Source organism: Leptosomus discolor, chromosome 5 (genome assembly GCF_034619465.1).
Source record: "Leptosomus discolor isolate bLepDis1 chromosome 5, bLepDis1.hap2, whole genome shotgun sequence".
Classification (NCBI taxonomy): domain Eukaryota; kingdom Metazoa; phylum Chordata; class Aves; order Leptosomiformes; family Leptosomidae; genus Leptosomus; species Leptosomus discolor.
The window spans coordinates 47,202,497-47,216,821 of record NC_141395.1 but is presented as its reverse complement, the minus strand read 5'-3'; positions in this window follow the sequence as shown (position 1 = coordinate 47,216,821).

Here is a 14,325-nt window from a genome sequence, read left to right as displayed (position 1 = left end):
ACATAGCACATTTGTCCAAAGCATTTTGTTTCAACAGAAAGTCCAACTGAGAGAAAGGGCAGCTATGAAACTGCTCTGCACTGGAAAACAGATGTGCTGGAGAATAATCAGGGGTTTATCTTATTTTATCTCTTTTCATGTAAACGTGAGCTTAAAATGTAGATTTGCTTGTTTTTCCCCCTCTTGGGCAGAAGGTAAAACTCTGCTCTACTAAGCAATCTACCCTTTTTGACTAGCAGTATTCCACATACCACCAGACAGCTGAAGTCTGCAGTTATGTTAATTTTTTGATGTTTAATAATTACAGTATAATTAGTGCAGATTCTGTGAAACTGTTATGTTGCAATTAGATATGTCCAGTAAACTCATTCACAAATCCAGTGAACTTAGTTTTTAAGTCTTGCTACAGAAGCAAAGACATGGAGAACATCTCAGAAAGTTGGTTCAGAAAAGCAAAAATTTGTTATTTAACAATGAATTTATTCTATGCTGTTATTTTAGGACAGGGTTGAGGTTTTATCTGAAACAAGGGGTTTTACCATCGCGTGCTTAGTTTTATTTACTTTAACCAATTACTTTGATTTGAAATGTTTATTTCAAACTTTGCCCCATTTTAGATCATTTTTTGCTGTAGTGAAATGTAAATTTAATAAATTGATCATCTTAATGATCCATGAATATTTCTGCAAAGGCAATGTGTCAGGTTTCATAATACTGTCTTCCTATGTGAGGAAAAACAAACTTTGCATACAGACCTGAAGTAAGTATTAATTTGTTAAATCATGTTTGCTAAACTCTGGATGAATAAAAAAAGTCTTTTAGTCTTAACAGACTGTAGGCAATAAGTAACATTTTCATTCCCTTCATAGGTAAGTTTTAAAAGACGCACAACTTCCTGTTAAGGGTCACTTATAATTGAGGGATTCCTGAAATTAAACAGTTAGATGCAATAACATTTGTTCAAAGTTGAGAAAGAAATGGCAACTTGCCACATTCTTAAGATCATGTAATTGAGTGAAATCTGGAATTTAATACCTCAGCAGATGACAAGTTCAAGGATGACCCTGTTTTACAAAAGCCCAGTTGGAACGCATAAAGCCATCTGATTTTGAGTTTTCATGTGAAACATTTTAGAGCAGTAGGATTAATGAATGTATGAGAATGTGTCCTTGGATTAGAATGCATTCCTTTAGAATGAGAATAAGAAATATGAGAAATATTAAAAAGAAAACAAATGCAGCATTGTTAATTTCTTGCTATGTGACTGAAACACTTGTAACGAAGTGTCTATAATATGACTTCAGTAGTGGCTCATTTTCTCACAGTGCACCTGCACGTCTTGGAAACAGTTGTAAACAGTACATGATTCTGCTAAGAGACAGAGTCCATGAACTACCATTAAACTCTGCTTAGTCTTCTCTAAGTGCTGGTAGATTCCTCTTCTGGAACTAACAAGATAATAAATATAAGTCTTCTCACATTTCTAGTTTAGGCCACAGCATTTTCTATCTAAGAACAGACCTTTGTAAGGAGATGAAAAAATATCATTTAAAGGTATGTGAGATAGTCACAAAAACTCATATTTGGTGAACAAAACAAACTGGAACTCCAGTTTAAACGAACACCAACATCACAGCTGCTACACAGATCTTTATCTCCAACTTACATTCCCTAGTCTAATTAATATAAGAATACCTGATGAGTGCAGGGACTGGTGAAAAATATTTTAGATCTCTACTCTATTCATTAAAAAAAAAAAGAAAAAGAAAAAGGAAAAGCTAAGCCAAGGTAAAGTTTTCCGAATTGTGAATTTAAATTAAGTTCACAGTTCGGTTCAAAGTGTCCCAGCTGTTCTATTAGATAATTCCTTGGCTAAAGATCACTCTGTTAATAAGAATGAAAATGTTCACACTATTTAATGACAAAGCACAACTACTGAAGAAAGAGAATTATTGCAAACATTCAAGATGCCCACAAAGCTTTTTCCCATTACCCTATCAGCATCCTGAGCCAGAAAACAAACCATAGCATTCTGTTCCGTCTTTTAGCAATTTATGCAAAAAAAGAGGGCAGTGCCCACAGTAGTGGCAAAAAACTTCTGCTTATTCTAGAAAATAGTTGCTTTTTAAAGAGTTGAGGGCTGGATGCTACATTTCTTTAAAACTAAAAAGCAGGATGTATTTACTATCTCTTGTAATTGCCATAGGTCTGATCATTCTGGAGTTTTTGCATTAAAGCAAAGTTCAATTTAGTAAAATACTACATCAAACAGGAAATATCCCAGCTCTCAAAATCCAGCTCTCTGGGAAGACGCTGAAGACACCTACATAGTGGAAAGAACAGAAGGAGTTATGGCATCATTGGCGGTCCATGACAAAAACACAGGTGGGTGTGTTGATAAACATGTTCAAGCTGCAGCTGCTGCTGGTTCTGATGGGAAAAATGCTGTTCTAGGGATTAGGAATATACTGTAATGATGCCAGCCAAAACATGCATGACAGTTGAAAAGGAAAAGAGAGCAGCTATATAAACGGCCATGGAAACCTAAGTGATTTCTTTTAAATTTGCAAAAGAAACACCTTCTTTAAGTTTTTCTCTCTTTTTCCTAATATCAGTCTCTTCATAAGAACATGAAAACCAACTATGTTTCAATGCAAAATACTATTTTAGTAACTTGCTGGAAAATTATTTTAGCCCTGCTGGGATTTAATTAATGGAGTAAGCTGAACTCCTGCAGAGTAGAAAAGGCGTACCCCTTTTTCCAGTAGACTACTCAGGGAGTAAGAGGTACTCATCCTGAGAAAGGCCGTCAGAGCCTAGTCTGGGGCATTTAGAAATGAAACATGTATTTCTTATTCTTTTACCACTGAAGATATTTCATACCACATATGATATGCATGGCTGACACAGAGTAATACTATATCCACATTTTTCAAGCAGAGTAGTTGATGTGTCCTTTTCCAGGGCAGATGTTTTCCAGATATGCTAGTGTCACTCATTAAGATAGTAAGAAAGACACGTATGAGTTATGATATGGTAAATACTATATATGCCAGCTCATCCATAAAATACTATGAATTTCTCAGATAATTCTCCCTCTGGCTTTCTTTAATCGTTTCAATATGACCAGTTTCCCTGCAAACTCAGGACAATTTTTATATTTACCAGTGGCATTATACGCATATATGAGTAAAAAACTGACAGTGATTTTTACAGATTTTTTCATAAAGTATGTTTATATTATCCTGTACCTGATCGTAACTCTCTGCCTGCGTCAGAGGAAATGGAGAAAACTGCAATACTTTCAGAACCTTAATTGCATTAGCAGCGGGGTAGGAATGGTACAATTACATCAAATTGTGTTGTACAATCTCACATACAGAGCTTTCCTATTTTCTGTCTCTCTCACAATAGTGACTGCAGAATCATCTTACTGGCTTCTTTTTATTTTATTTTATTCTATTTTGGGAGTATTAACTTTGCTTCTGGATAGATTCTTCCATCTGCTAGGCTGGTGCAAATACATTTGTACTCCATAGAAATGTGAAATTGCTGTTCATTATCGTGGCTTTGTTGTCCCAGTGGAGGCAAAACTCAAATTTCCAACCCACATTGTTGCATTTACAACCTCTGAGCTGTATCTAGAGTGCAAAGAGAGGAAAGTACTTAGCACCCCTGAACCTAAGGGAGTCTTGGAGACCTGGAACACACAGTGTCTTCGATATACTTTTGTAGCCTGAACTCTGAGACTGCACAGCAGGACAACATGCGGATGTGGCCAGAATGAATTTGAACCCTGGTTTGGTTTTTTTTCCAGACGGAGCTAAAGGCCTCAGTCTGAATCAGGGCTGGAGTTAGCACACAATATTAAAGCCGCAGGTGCATAACAACCTCTCACAGATAAAGAAATGTGCAGTTACATTCTGCATCCCAGGTTGAATGTATTTGCTTTCATCAGATGTGGGGAGTTGGCGCTTGGGCCAATTTCAAGGAGTGACTCAAGCTGTTCTGCGCCAAATCCCACCCCTTCTGCAGGAGAGCAGAGTGTGGCTGTGACTCAGAAGCTGAATTGCTAGCATTCCCCTGGAAAGCTGTGAGGGGTGGCTACAGAATATCTCCCTCCCTCCTTCCTCTCTCCCTTTCTTCCTGTAGGAGATAACCAGTGGCTCAGGGCACTGTCTGACTTGGCTCCCCTGTCTTGATAGTTTCCTCTTGCCAGAGGTAGTGAGGTTTTTTCTGAAATGGCTGTTCTTCTGTTGAAGGGAAGGCTGATCCTTTGCCTGGCAAGTTTTGCAGCTCTTTCTAGGTTAGATCGCATTCAGACTGAGCTCAGTGCACAAAACACGGGGTGCTATTCATCTCTTTTGAAAGTTAGATGTCTCTAGTGTAGTCTACTGTCACCCACTATATCCATGTAGTCACCACCAGCTCTTTGTAGAGTCAATGAAGAGAAGTAAGACCTGTTAAAGTGTTAGTCAGCTTGCCTATTTCAGTCATCTTTTTCAGAATTAAATAAGTAATCTAAATGCAAGACAAGGTTTATTATGCCCCAGAAAAAGCTGAAAGCAACATAACCTCCCTTCTTTCTAATTCACCATTTCTTCCTTAAATGACTTCTGTTCTTCAGAAGTCTTCAATTTGTTCCTTCTTCCAATGGTTTTTGCTTTTCCTTTTCTGCTTCCTGAGTCTCTACCTGCACCTGGTACCACTATCCCTCCTAAAAAATTTTCCTGAGCCCTCCTACTTTACAGGAATTACTCCCAAGCATTCACCTATTCACTACTTATCTCTCCTCTTTCCCCATGTCTCAGAGCTCTGTTTCTTCACCAGGTCTTCAAACTGCATTTGAACACACTTTCAGATGTGTTTGATAACTTTGGAGGGCCTGGTACTCCTGCAATGTCAAAGGTTAAAAAGAAACTAAAATCCTCTCATCACCATATGTGAGATTGGGCTCTTTATAATGACATGAATTTTCTCAGAGACTTTGAACAGTTTCTGGAATTCTGCCCCCATTGAAGACTGGGTTGCCTGACTCAGCTCTGAGGCACACTTCATTGTCCTTTTTCAAGCTAACGAATGTCCTAGAGATGATTGCAGAATGTTTGTACATTAGCTAAAACATCTCTGCTAATTCAATTTAAAACACACTTTGCTTTCCCAGTTTTCTCTCACCCTTGCAGGATACCTGTTCTTAGACAAACAGAAAGAAAAAAATTGTCAAAATTGGCTAGTTGAGAACCATTTATTAAGCATTACTAGTAAACATATTTGTGTTCACTCGCTAGCCATGTCTTTTAGGCTAACTAGGCAACTTAGAGAGGACACAAACTGCTTCATTTAGTGTATGGCTCACTCCATGAGAGTCAAGTGTACCACCCCACAGTTCCCAGGCAGCAGAGGCCCTACTTTCCTAAGTCCTGAAGAGGACTGAAGCATATGTTAGTGCCTTTTTTCTGGTTTGGGTTTGGGTTTTTTTTAATTTTTATTTCACTCAGACTGCAGGTCAGAAGAAAAGATCAGCCCTTGCTCTCTTCCCCTCAGTCAAAGCTTTTGGGCAGTGTTCACCCTGCAGTGCATTAGGCAGTTGAAAAACATGGAATTTTGTACATGATCATCCCGATATTACAATCTTCTGTAGATATACACTTTCCTACACTGTTGCAGAAAAAATACTGGGCTAGAGCAACTAATGCAGTTACTAGGTCTGACCCAGAAGAGCACTCGTACTGTCTGGCCATATGCAAGCATTGAAGTAGCATCAGAGGAAAAGGATTAAAAAACAGCTGGTTGGAGTTGTTGCTATAATATTTGTGTCCTCCTGGACAACCAGAGAAGACTCTTTTTGCAACACTTGATGTTTTGCAGGGGGATCAATAGATCTACTTGTGAAGAGCTTAGCTTTTTTGGCACATCACTCAAGACCTTTGTGAGAAACCACATTTACGATTCATGGGCACCCACACATTTCCTCTTGGTCATGGGCAGATGAATCCTCACACAAAATGTGTGATACAGGTAAAGCTTCGAAATCTGTAGTGCAAATTTGCTTGAAGTCTCTATTTAGAAAATTACTTTCCAATAAAACAGCTCAGAATGAGATGCCCAGGCCAGCTACAGTCCATGGACTCTTCGAAGGACTTTTTTTAATGTGGTCATCTTGTACTGTATTGCACATGAATTTTGTTACAAGGCCTGTCCCACTCGTGAGATCTCACTCCATGAATAAAATTCTGGAATTTCTATTCTAACTTTTACTGCACAGGAGCTGCAATAATAAAGTTTTCTTTACAACACCAAATGTTCAAAGAGATTGCAGCTCTTCTAATGTTAAAATTTATGTGTCTCATTTTTAGGGATGTTGTATATAACAGACTAAAACAAGTCTGTTGGCATGTGTATGTATTTACATGTGCATTAACCAAGGAGCAAAAGTAAGAGAAACTTGATGAAAAGGAGTTAATTTTATAAAGAATCAAATCCATGCACTCACTGTAATTCACGTTTTTAAGTCTGAAAATAAAACCTGGATTTTAATGGCCTCAGAAGTCTTCCTTCCTCACCCTTGTTGCCATAACACACATCTGACAGACAGGTGTATGTTCTCAGTAACTGAGTTTTCCCAACATGTCTCAGATCAATCCCTTGGGATGTCTAATCACTGTCAGTATAGTCAGGCTCCATATCATCCTCAAAGAAAAATGTTAAGGCTATTATCTGGTATTTATTTTTCACATCAAGGTTGAAGAATGTTCAATATATTGAACTTAGGTAATAATAACTTTCCACATCGTCAATAATGTATCCTCAGAGTAAACACTAGATGGTGGAAAAGTGCAGAATAGGAAGTGTTGCAGATGCCCAAGCACATTAATATTTTCTCTCTACGTTATTTAATGTTTTGTTATTTATTTCACAAATTAAATGGTGATAATAATAGATTTTGACTGCAAAATGGCCACTTGACTCCTTGTTTCTCCCACAGACTCTCGCTGTTACTTTCACGCACTCAGCAGTTGTAGGTATGATTCAGAGTGAAGCTTTCTTGTTGATTTTCATAATCTGGGCGTGACTTCTAGGCTGCATACAATGCTGGCAGACTCAAGTGGCTGTATGAGGAATAGCTGGTTGCACAGAAACACATATTCTGCCAAATTTTCTTCTGGCGCCATTTAAATTACTGAAGTTTCCATAGGATAAACTCAAAGCAGGGTGACAAATCAGATCCATCATTATAAATCTAGAAAATAGCTGCATTGCAGAATAAAATGAGATGTAGGGCTTACTACTCATTTTGCTATATTATTCCAGTTATTTCTATAAGTCACTGCTGAAAATACATTAGTGAGCATGCAGGGATGGGGCTAAGAAAGCCCATCTGGAGTGGGATCTGGCAAGGGACATGAAAAGCAAGAAGAAGGGCTTCTGTGGGTACATCAGAAGCCAAAGGAAGAAATGTACATCCACTCCTGAATGAGGCAGGAGACCTGGTCACAAAGATATGGACAAGGTCAATGTACTCAATGCCTTCTTCATGTCGGTCTTTGCTGGTAAGATTGGTCTTCAGGAATCCCAAGCCCCTAAGATCAGTGTGAGAGTCTGAAGCAGGCAAGATTTATCCTGTGTGGAGAATGTTCAGGTTAAGGAACATTTAAACAAACTGGACATCCACAGTTCCCCGGGACATGACGAGATGCACCCATGCATACTGAGGGACCCAGGTGATGTCACCACAAGGTGTCTGAATTATCTTTGAAAAGTTGGGGTGGTCAGGAGAGGTTCCTGTGGACTGGAAGAAAGCAAATGTCACTCATATCTTCAAGAAGGGCAAGAAGGAGGATCAGGGGAACTACAGGCCAGTCAGCCTCACTTTGATCCCTGGAGGAGTGGCACAGCAAATAATCCTGAAAAGACACTTCCAAGCATATTAAGGACAAAAAGTTTATTGGGACTAGTCCGCCTGGATTTTTTGAAGGGGAGGTCATGCCTGACCAACCCAATAGCCTTTGACAATGAGATGACTGGCTTGATGGATGAGGGGAGAGCGGTGGCTGCAGTTTATCTTGACTTAGTAAGACTTCTGACCCTGCCATCCACAGGCAAACAGGTTAAATACAAACTATATAAATGGACAGTGAGGTGGACTGAAAACTGGCTGAACTACCACATTCAAAGGATTGTGATCAGTGACACTTACTCCAGCTGAGGCCAGTCACTAGTGGTGTCCCGCAAGGTTTGATACTAGGAACAGTCCTTTTTAACATCTTCATTAATGACCTGGAGGATGGGATGGAGCACACCCTCTACAGAACGGGGAGGAAAGTTCTATTCATCAGAGGGTCATGCTGCCACTCGGAGCAGCTGGGCAGGCTGGAGAAATGGGATAGCAGGAATCACAGGAACTTCAGCAAAAGGAATGGCAAATCCCTGCACCTGGGGTACATGCTGGCCATGAGCAGCAGGAGGCTGTGGGGGTGATGGCTGCAGGAAGAGGCCATGCACTGCCCTGTGCTGGGGCACATGTATACACCCCTGAGGGACCATGGACACGGGCCACCCATGCCAGCACAGGGACACCCCTGAGTGACTGTTGCCACAGGCCACCCACGTTAGGGCAGGGATACTAAGAAACAAGGAGGGGGAAAAACAAAACAGCAGAAAGTGAAGTGCAGCTTTGAACAACAAGCACAGCATGTCAAACAGGAACCATTAGGCAAAGGACCCCAGCCAGCAATGAATATAGGGGACATTGGAGTTAGGAAGTGGGAGGAGAGGTGTTTACTCAGGTGCTTGTTTCATGCTTTATGTCTTTTTTTTCTCAATATCAGATCAGTGATTAGAATTTTGTGTTAATTACCAATAAATTACATTAAGAAAACATTCACTGCAGTAAGACGGTTTTGCTTGCGACAGGGATAATAGCCCCATGCACCAGTCCAGGCTGGGGGCCATCTGGCTGGAAAACAGCTTGGCAGAAAAGGATTTGGGCATTCTGGTAGACATCAAGGTGACCTTAAACTAGCAATGCACTCACAGCAAAAAAAAAAGGCCAATAGCATCTAGGCTGCACTAGGAAAAGCCTTGCTAACAGGTTGATGGAGTGATCTGTTCCCCCTGCTCAGCACTGGTGAGGCCACACAAGGAGTGCTAGGACCAGTTCTGGGCTCCCTGCTACATGACATACTGAAGTGGGGCCAGCGCCGGTCAATTAAGGAATTAGAGGGTCTGTCGTACGAGGAGAGGTTGAGAGATCTGGGACTGTTCAGCCAGAAGAGACAGCTCAGGAGGATCTTATCAATATGTACAAATACCTGATCAGGGGAATGGGTAAAGAAAACAGAAAGAAACTCTTCTCAGTGGCAGAACAAGAATCAATGGGCACAAACTGAAATGAAGGAAATCCATTTAACTATAAGAATACCTTTTTTACTGTGAGAGTAGTCAACAGGAATATGTTGCCCAGAGAGACTGAGAAGTCTCCATCCTTGGAGGTATTTAAAACCTGACTGGGTACATACCTGAGCAACTGGCTCTTGGTGACACTGCTCTGGGCAGAGGGGTTAGACTAGATGATTTGAAAGATATCTTCCAACATCAATGATACTGTGGTACTCTTATTCATTCACGCTCAACAGAGACTACAAATGTGCCGGATATACATCAACTACCACAATGGAAGATAGGCCCACCTGAGCAATTTTTCAGCACTATTTAAAAGGTCTATTCATGCCACTATGGACAATTTTCTACTAATAGCTGAAGCAGTCACCAAACAGAAAGTCCTCACCAGACTGTGTGCCTGCTACAACTGCCAGGTTTTGTCACTGTAAGAAATAAAGAAGGAAAAAACTCTGTTTGACGTTTGCTTACAGTACCACTGCTGGTCTGTACCAACCTCAGTTCAACACTCCCAGAGAAGAGCAGTCGGCCACAGACACTGTGTTCTCTGCTCTTATCTCACTGTCTCAATTTTAAGAAAAAGAAGCTAAGAAAGTGCATTTAAAGCATCAACTTCATGTCATAATAGGGAAGACTAAGCATTAGCAGACTAAAATGCATCAAAACAGTCTGCACTCTCTCTAAGAAGAACTTCCTAAGACACTGTTGAGCAAATGATAAGTCAAAGCTGACATCTGAAGCATAAGCAGATATATGAGGGTGATCCCTTTGCTGAGAAAACAATTGTATCTGATTAAGAAACAGTTACTGCACAGATGGAAAAAAGCTAGCAGTTGTCACAGAGGTTAGAGGAATCATTGCAAATCATTTTGAAATTTATTGAAGACCAAGCCGAGAGAACAGTGGTTAAGTGCCACAGGCAGTTGATCATATATCACAAAAACAGTCAAACATCAAATAAGCAAGACAAATCATGAACTAAGAATAAAAAAGCTGTTGTCCTGCTGTGCAACTAACTTGGCAAAAATGTTCCCTCATGAAGGGGAAAAACTATGTTTCTCGATTACACCTGCACTAATCAGACAAAATACTTTGTGTCGATGATGAAGCTCTGGCTCCATTAATTGATTAACAGATATTTAACTACGTATAATCTCAGGTGTCCCCTGAAACCAATAAAAGATACTTCCAAGTCAAAGAACCTCAGGACTATATTTTTATTACATTAATGTTGTGAATCTTACGATTGTTGCATTTTAAACCACCTATCAACATTTGTTGCTGTCTTTTTTCCCAGAGGAAACTATATATTCCTTCAGGAAAAGTTGTGTAACAGTTACGTGCTGAATATCACTAACACATTGTATATGAGTTTGAGAATGCACTAGATGTACCTGTAGTCCTGACAGCAACATAAGACACCATAAACAACTAAAGACTTCTCTCCAAAGATATACTGAAATAGAAGGTCAGCATGCAGTGTAGCTGACATAACCACTACCGGAAAATCAGTGAATTTATACAGGAATCCTCAAGAAACAGAGGCAATGGCAGACACAGTAAAGTGTCCTGTCAGGGAAGATGTTTTTGCCTACGCTATTCAATAAACCTTTGCCACAACTGACTACTACATCAGCTGCCAGTCAGCTCAGTCACAGAACCTGTGAATCTCTTTCACCTCCATGATAACTAGTTTATTGTAATTTGGAATATGGTGCCATTTGCCCACCAACCATGTGTCCTATCAGGATCGCAGTGGTGCTTAGTAATGCTGGATCATGAGCTTTCCTATAGGTTACTTGTGGAAAAGACAAAATCTTAGGTGGGTGCCAAAGATGAAATTATGAAAAAGTTCACAGTTACCTGTGGAAGATCAACACAATAACACTGTAGATGGTGCATTTACACACTACTATTCAACAGGTTAATATACTTGTCTTTCATGGAAATAACAGTATATGCAAAAAAGATTGATATTTTATTGCATAACTGCTAGTATTATTCAATCCACCATTGTGGGTGATGTAAATAAATGAATGTGACCAGTTTGTGCATGTGCCACGTAGGATGAGAGCAATCACAAGCAGAAGCCATGCCACAGACCGAAAACACAAGGCTGACATTACATAGATTTCTTGTCACCTTCTTGTTAAGTTACTATCTTAGTAACTTAAAGGCAGTGACATCTACATAATTGGGAATTTGGAATTCGCTAGTCATTTTTTTAGTGCAGGAATGGAAATGTATGGTGTCCCCAACTATCCACCTGTCAGCATAGAGTCCATCTGGCTAGCCTGGAGAGAGCTAAATTATCTCCAGATGAGAACCAGGGAAAATAAAAGATAATATGCAGAAATGGGGCCATTGTAAAAGTATAGACACATATGAACATGGGGAAACACAACCCCAGGGACACCTGTTTGACTCTTGAAAGATTCAAGTAACACTGAGGGCCTGATCAAGATTGTAGAAAAGGTGTTTAAGTATTTGTCCAACTGGGGGGGGGGGGACGGACACCAAAACTTCTGGTAGCACAGAAGAAAATGTAAGAATTAAAAAGCAAGGATACCAGGCTGAGAAACCATGTCTGAAGAAGAAATCACAAGAGAAAATGGGAGGAGGGTGTGCTCCCAGATCTGCCCCACATTTATATGACTGCCACCTGGACAGCCCGCAAACTGCCTGAATGCAGACAATGAGGAAGGTCATGCAAGCAGTCAAGCCTGGCTAGACAAGGTACTTAAGATGCTTTTAGCTACATTTCACACACAGAATCACAGAATGTTAGGGGTTGGAAGGGACCTCAAAAGACCACCTAATCCAACCCCCCCTGTCAGAGCAGGACCACCTAGAGTAAATTACACAGGAACACATCCAGGTAGGTTGTGAATGTCTCCAGAGAAGGAGACTTCACAACATCTCTGGGCAGCCTGTTCCAGTGCTCTGTCACCCTCACAGTGAAAAAGTTTTTCCTTATGTTAATGTGGAACCTCCTATGCTCCAGCTTGCACCCGTTGCCCCTTGTCCTATCATCGGACACGACCAAGAAGAGCCCAGCTCCATCCTCCTGACACTTGCCCTTTATGTATTTATAAATATTAATGAGGTCACCCCTCAGTCTCCTCTTCTCCAAGCTAAAGAGACCCAGCTCCCTCAGCCTTTCATCATAAGGGAGATGTTCAACCCCCTTAATCATGGTTCTGGATTTGCTGTCTGAATGGACAGTGTGGTCTTTAGAGAAGTTTCAGGATACTCCCCAATATGCAGCAATTTCATTGAACTGAATTAAGTTGAGTTGGCTGAATATAGTTTAAACAGATATTTCATGATTTCTATTAATAGGTTATAAAACCCAACCATTTCTTACCAGAACTGCTTTGGAAATGTAATGCATGTCCAACAAGACCTATACCCTCAGTGACGGTTGGCCACAAAGACATTATGACCAGAAACTTTGTCCTGTTTGAATTTGGATGTGAGACACCACTTGAGAAAACAGTCTGGAATATTCAAGTTTCTTGTTCTTCCAGCAGTTGGGACAATGCAATCCAGGATAGTTTAGTGAAGCCAGGAAAGGTCCAAGGGTTTATTTAACTCAGAAAAGAAAAACAGGACAGGCTTTTTAAGCTTTGGCTTGCCATCTTAATTCAGTGTTGTATGCTATTTTATTTTAATTGACTAAGAGATGACGCTGTATGTTAAAAAGCGTCGCATGTGTCATCACAAACCTTTGTTGACGACAAAACATTTTGAAGAATAAGTTTACTGTTGGGGTCCAACAAAGTCATGAAACCACACTGACAAACTGTGGTGCATATGTCAAAGATTCAGTTTAGGAACAGTGGTTTTAGAAAGCTTTCTTCTCAGCCCATTTCAGTGCAAAGGTATACTGCAAAAAAAGGAAATCCATCTCCACAAGAAAAGCTGCATCAAGTTCAGGGACATCACTCATCCTGAAGATTCATGAGAGTCCTGCATAAATGCAGCAGCTACAGCCTGGACTTCCTCAGGAGCTGTTTTCGTGTCCATACTGGCTGGACCTGACATAGAAAATTGATTTCTGGCAAGATATTTGTTTTAACCACAGCTATATGGCCAAACCAAGCCAAACGTAAATTTTTCCAATCCAGCAAATCATTTTTTAATTTTGAAATAACAGGAGGAAAATTTATCTTGTGAAACTGGTGGAGGTGAGGAGAAATACTGACTCTCGAGTCCCTCATTTTTTTAGACCACACAAATGCAGCTGTATTTTACGGATGTTTAATCATGGCTTTCTTTGTGTAATTTTTCAGATTTAAGATAATCAATTTCATAAAATTATATCTGATTGAATTTATTAATTTCTTCCAGAACATAAAATGTAGAATTTAATGGATAGATAACTATTAGTAACACATCAACTATATATAGGGCAGACCTATATAAATCGTGCTTGTTTTGTGCCTTCAGTAAAGATGTTGACCACCAAAAGAAAATGGGGAAAGTGAGTGGAGATAGAGGACAACACTGTTCAGGTCCTTTTTATAGTTGAAATTCTTAGGAGAGTATTCCATTAATTTTTATCCCGGAAGTAGTAGAAATGTGGTTATGGAAGTCATCCCACAAGTCTGGTCCCTCTTTCAAGAAGATGGCATGATTTAATATTGGAGCTTTTACTCTTTAATGATAGTAATAAATCTTTGTTTGCTTCCCCATCCTCTGCACCCATAAATTATGAGCTACATGTCTATAAATATGTGCCCACACTTGTCTAATGTTACAGTTCAAATCTTTGGTTGAGCCATTGGATTGGGTGGGAATTTTATGGACTTTAGGATGCACAAGCATATTTGTGAGGGTAGGGTCTTCATAAGAAAAGTGCACACAGCAGTGCTACAGGAATTAACTGCAGAAGAAGGCAGTACTAGACACTCTCCTGTGAAT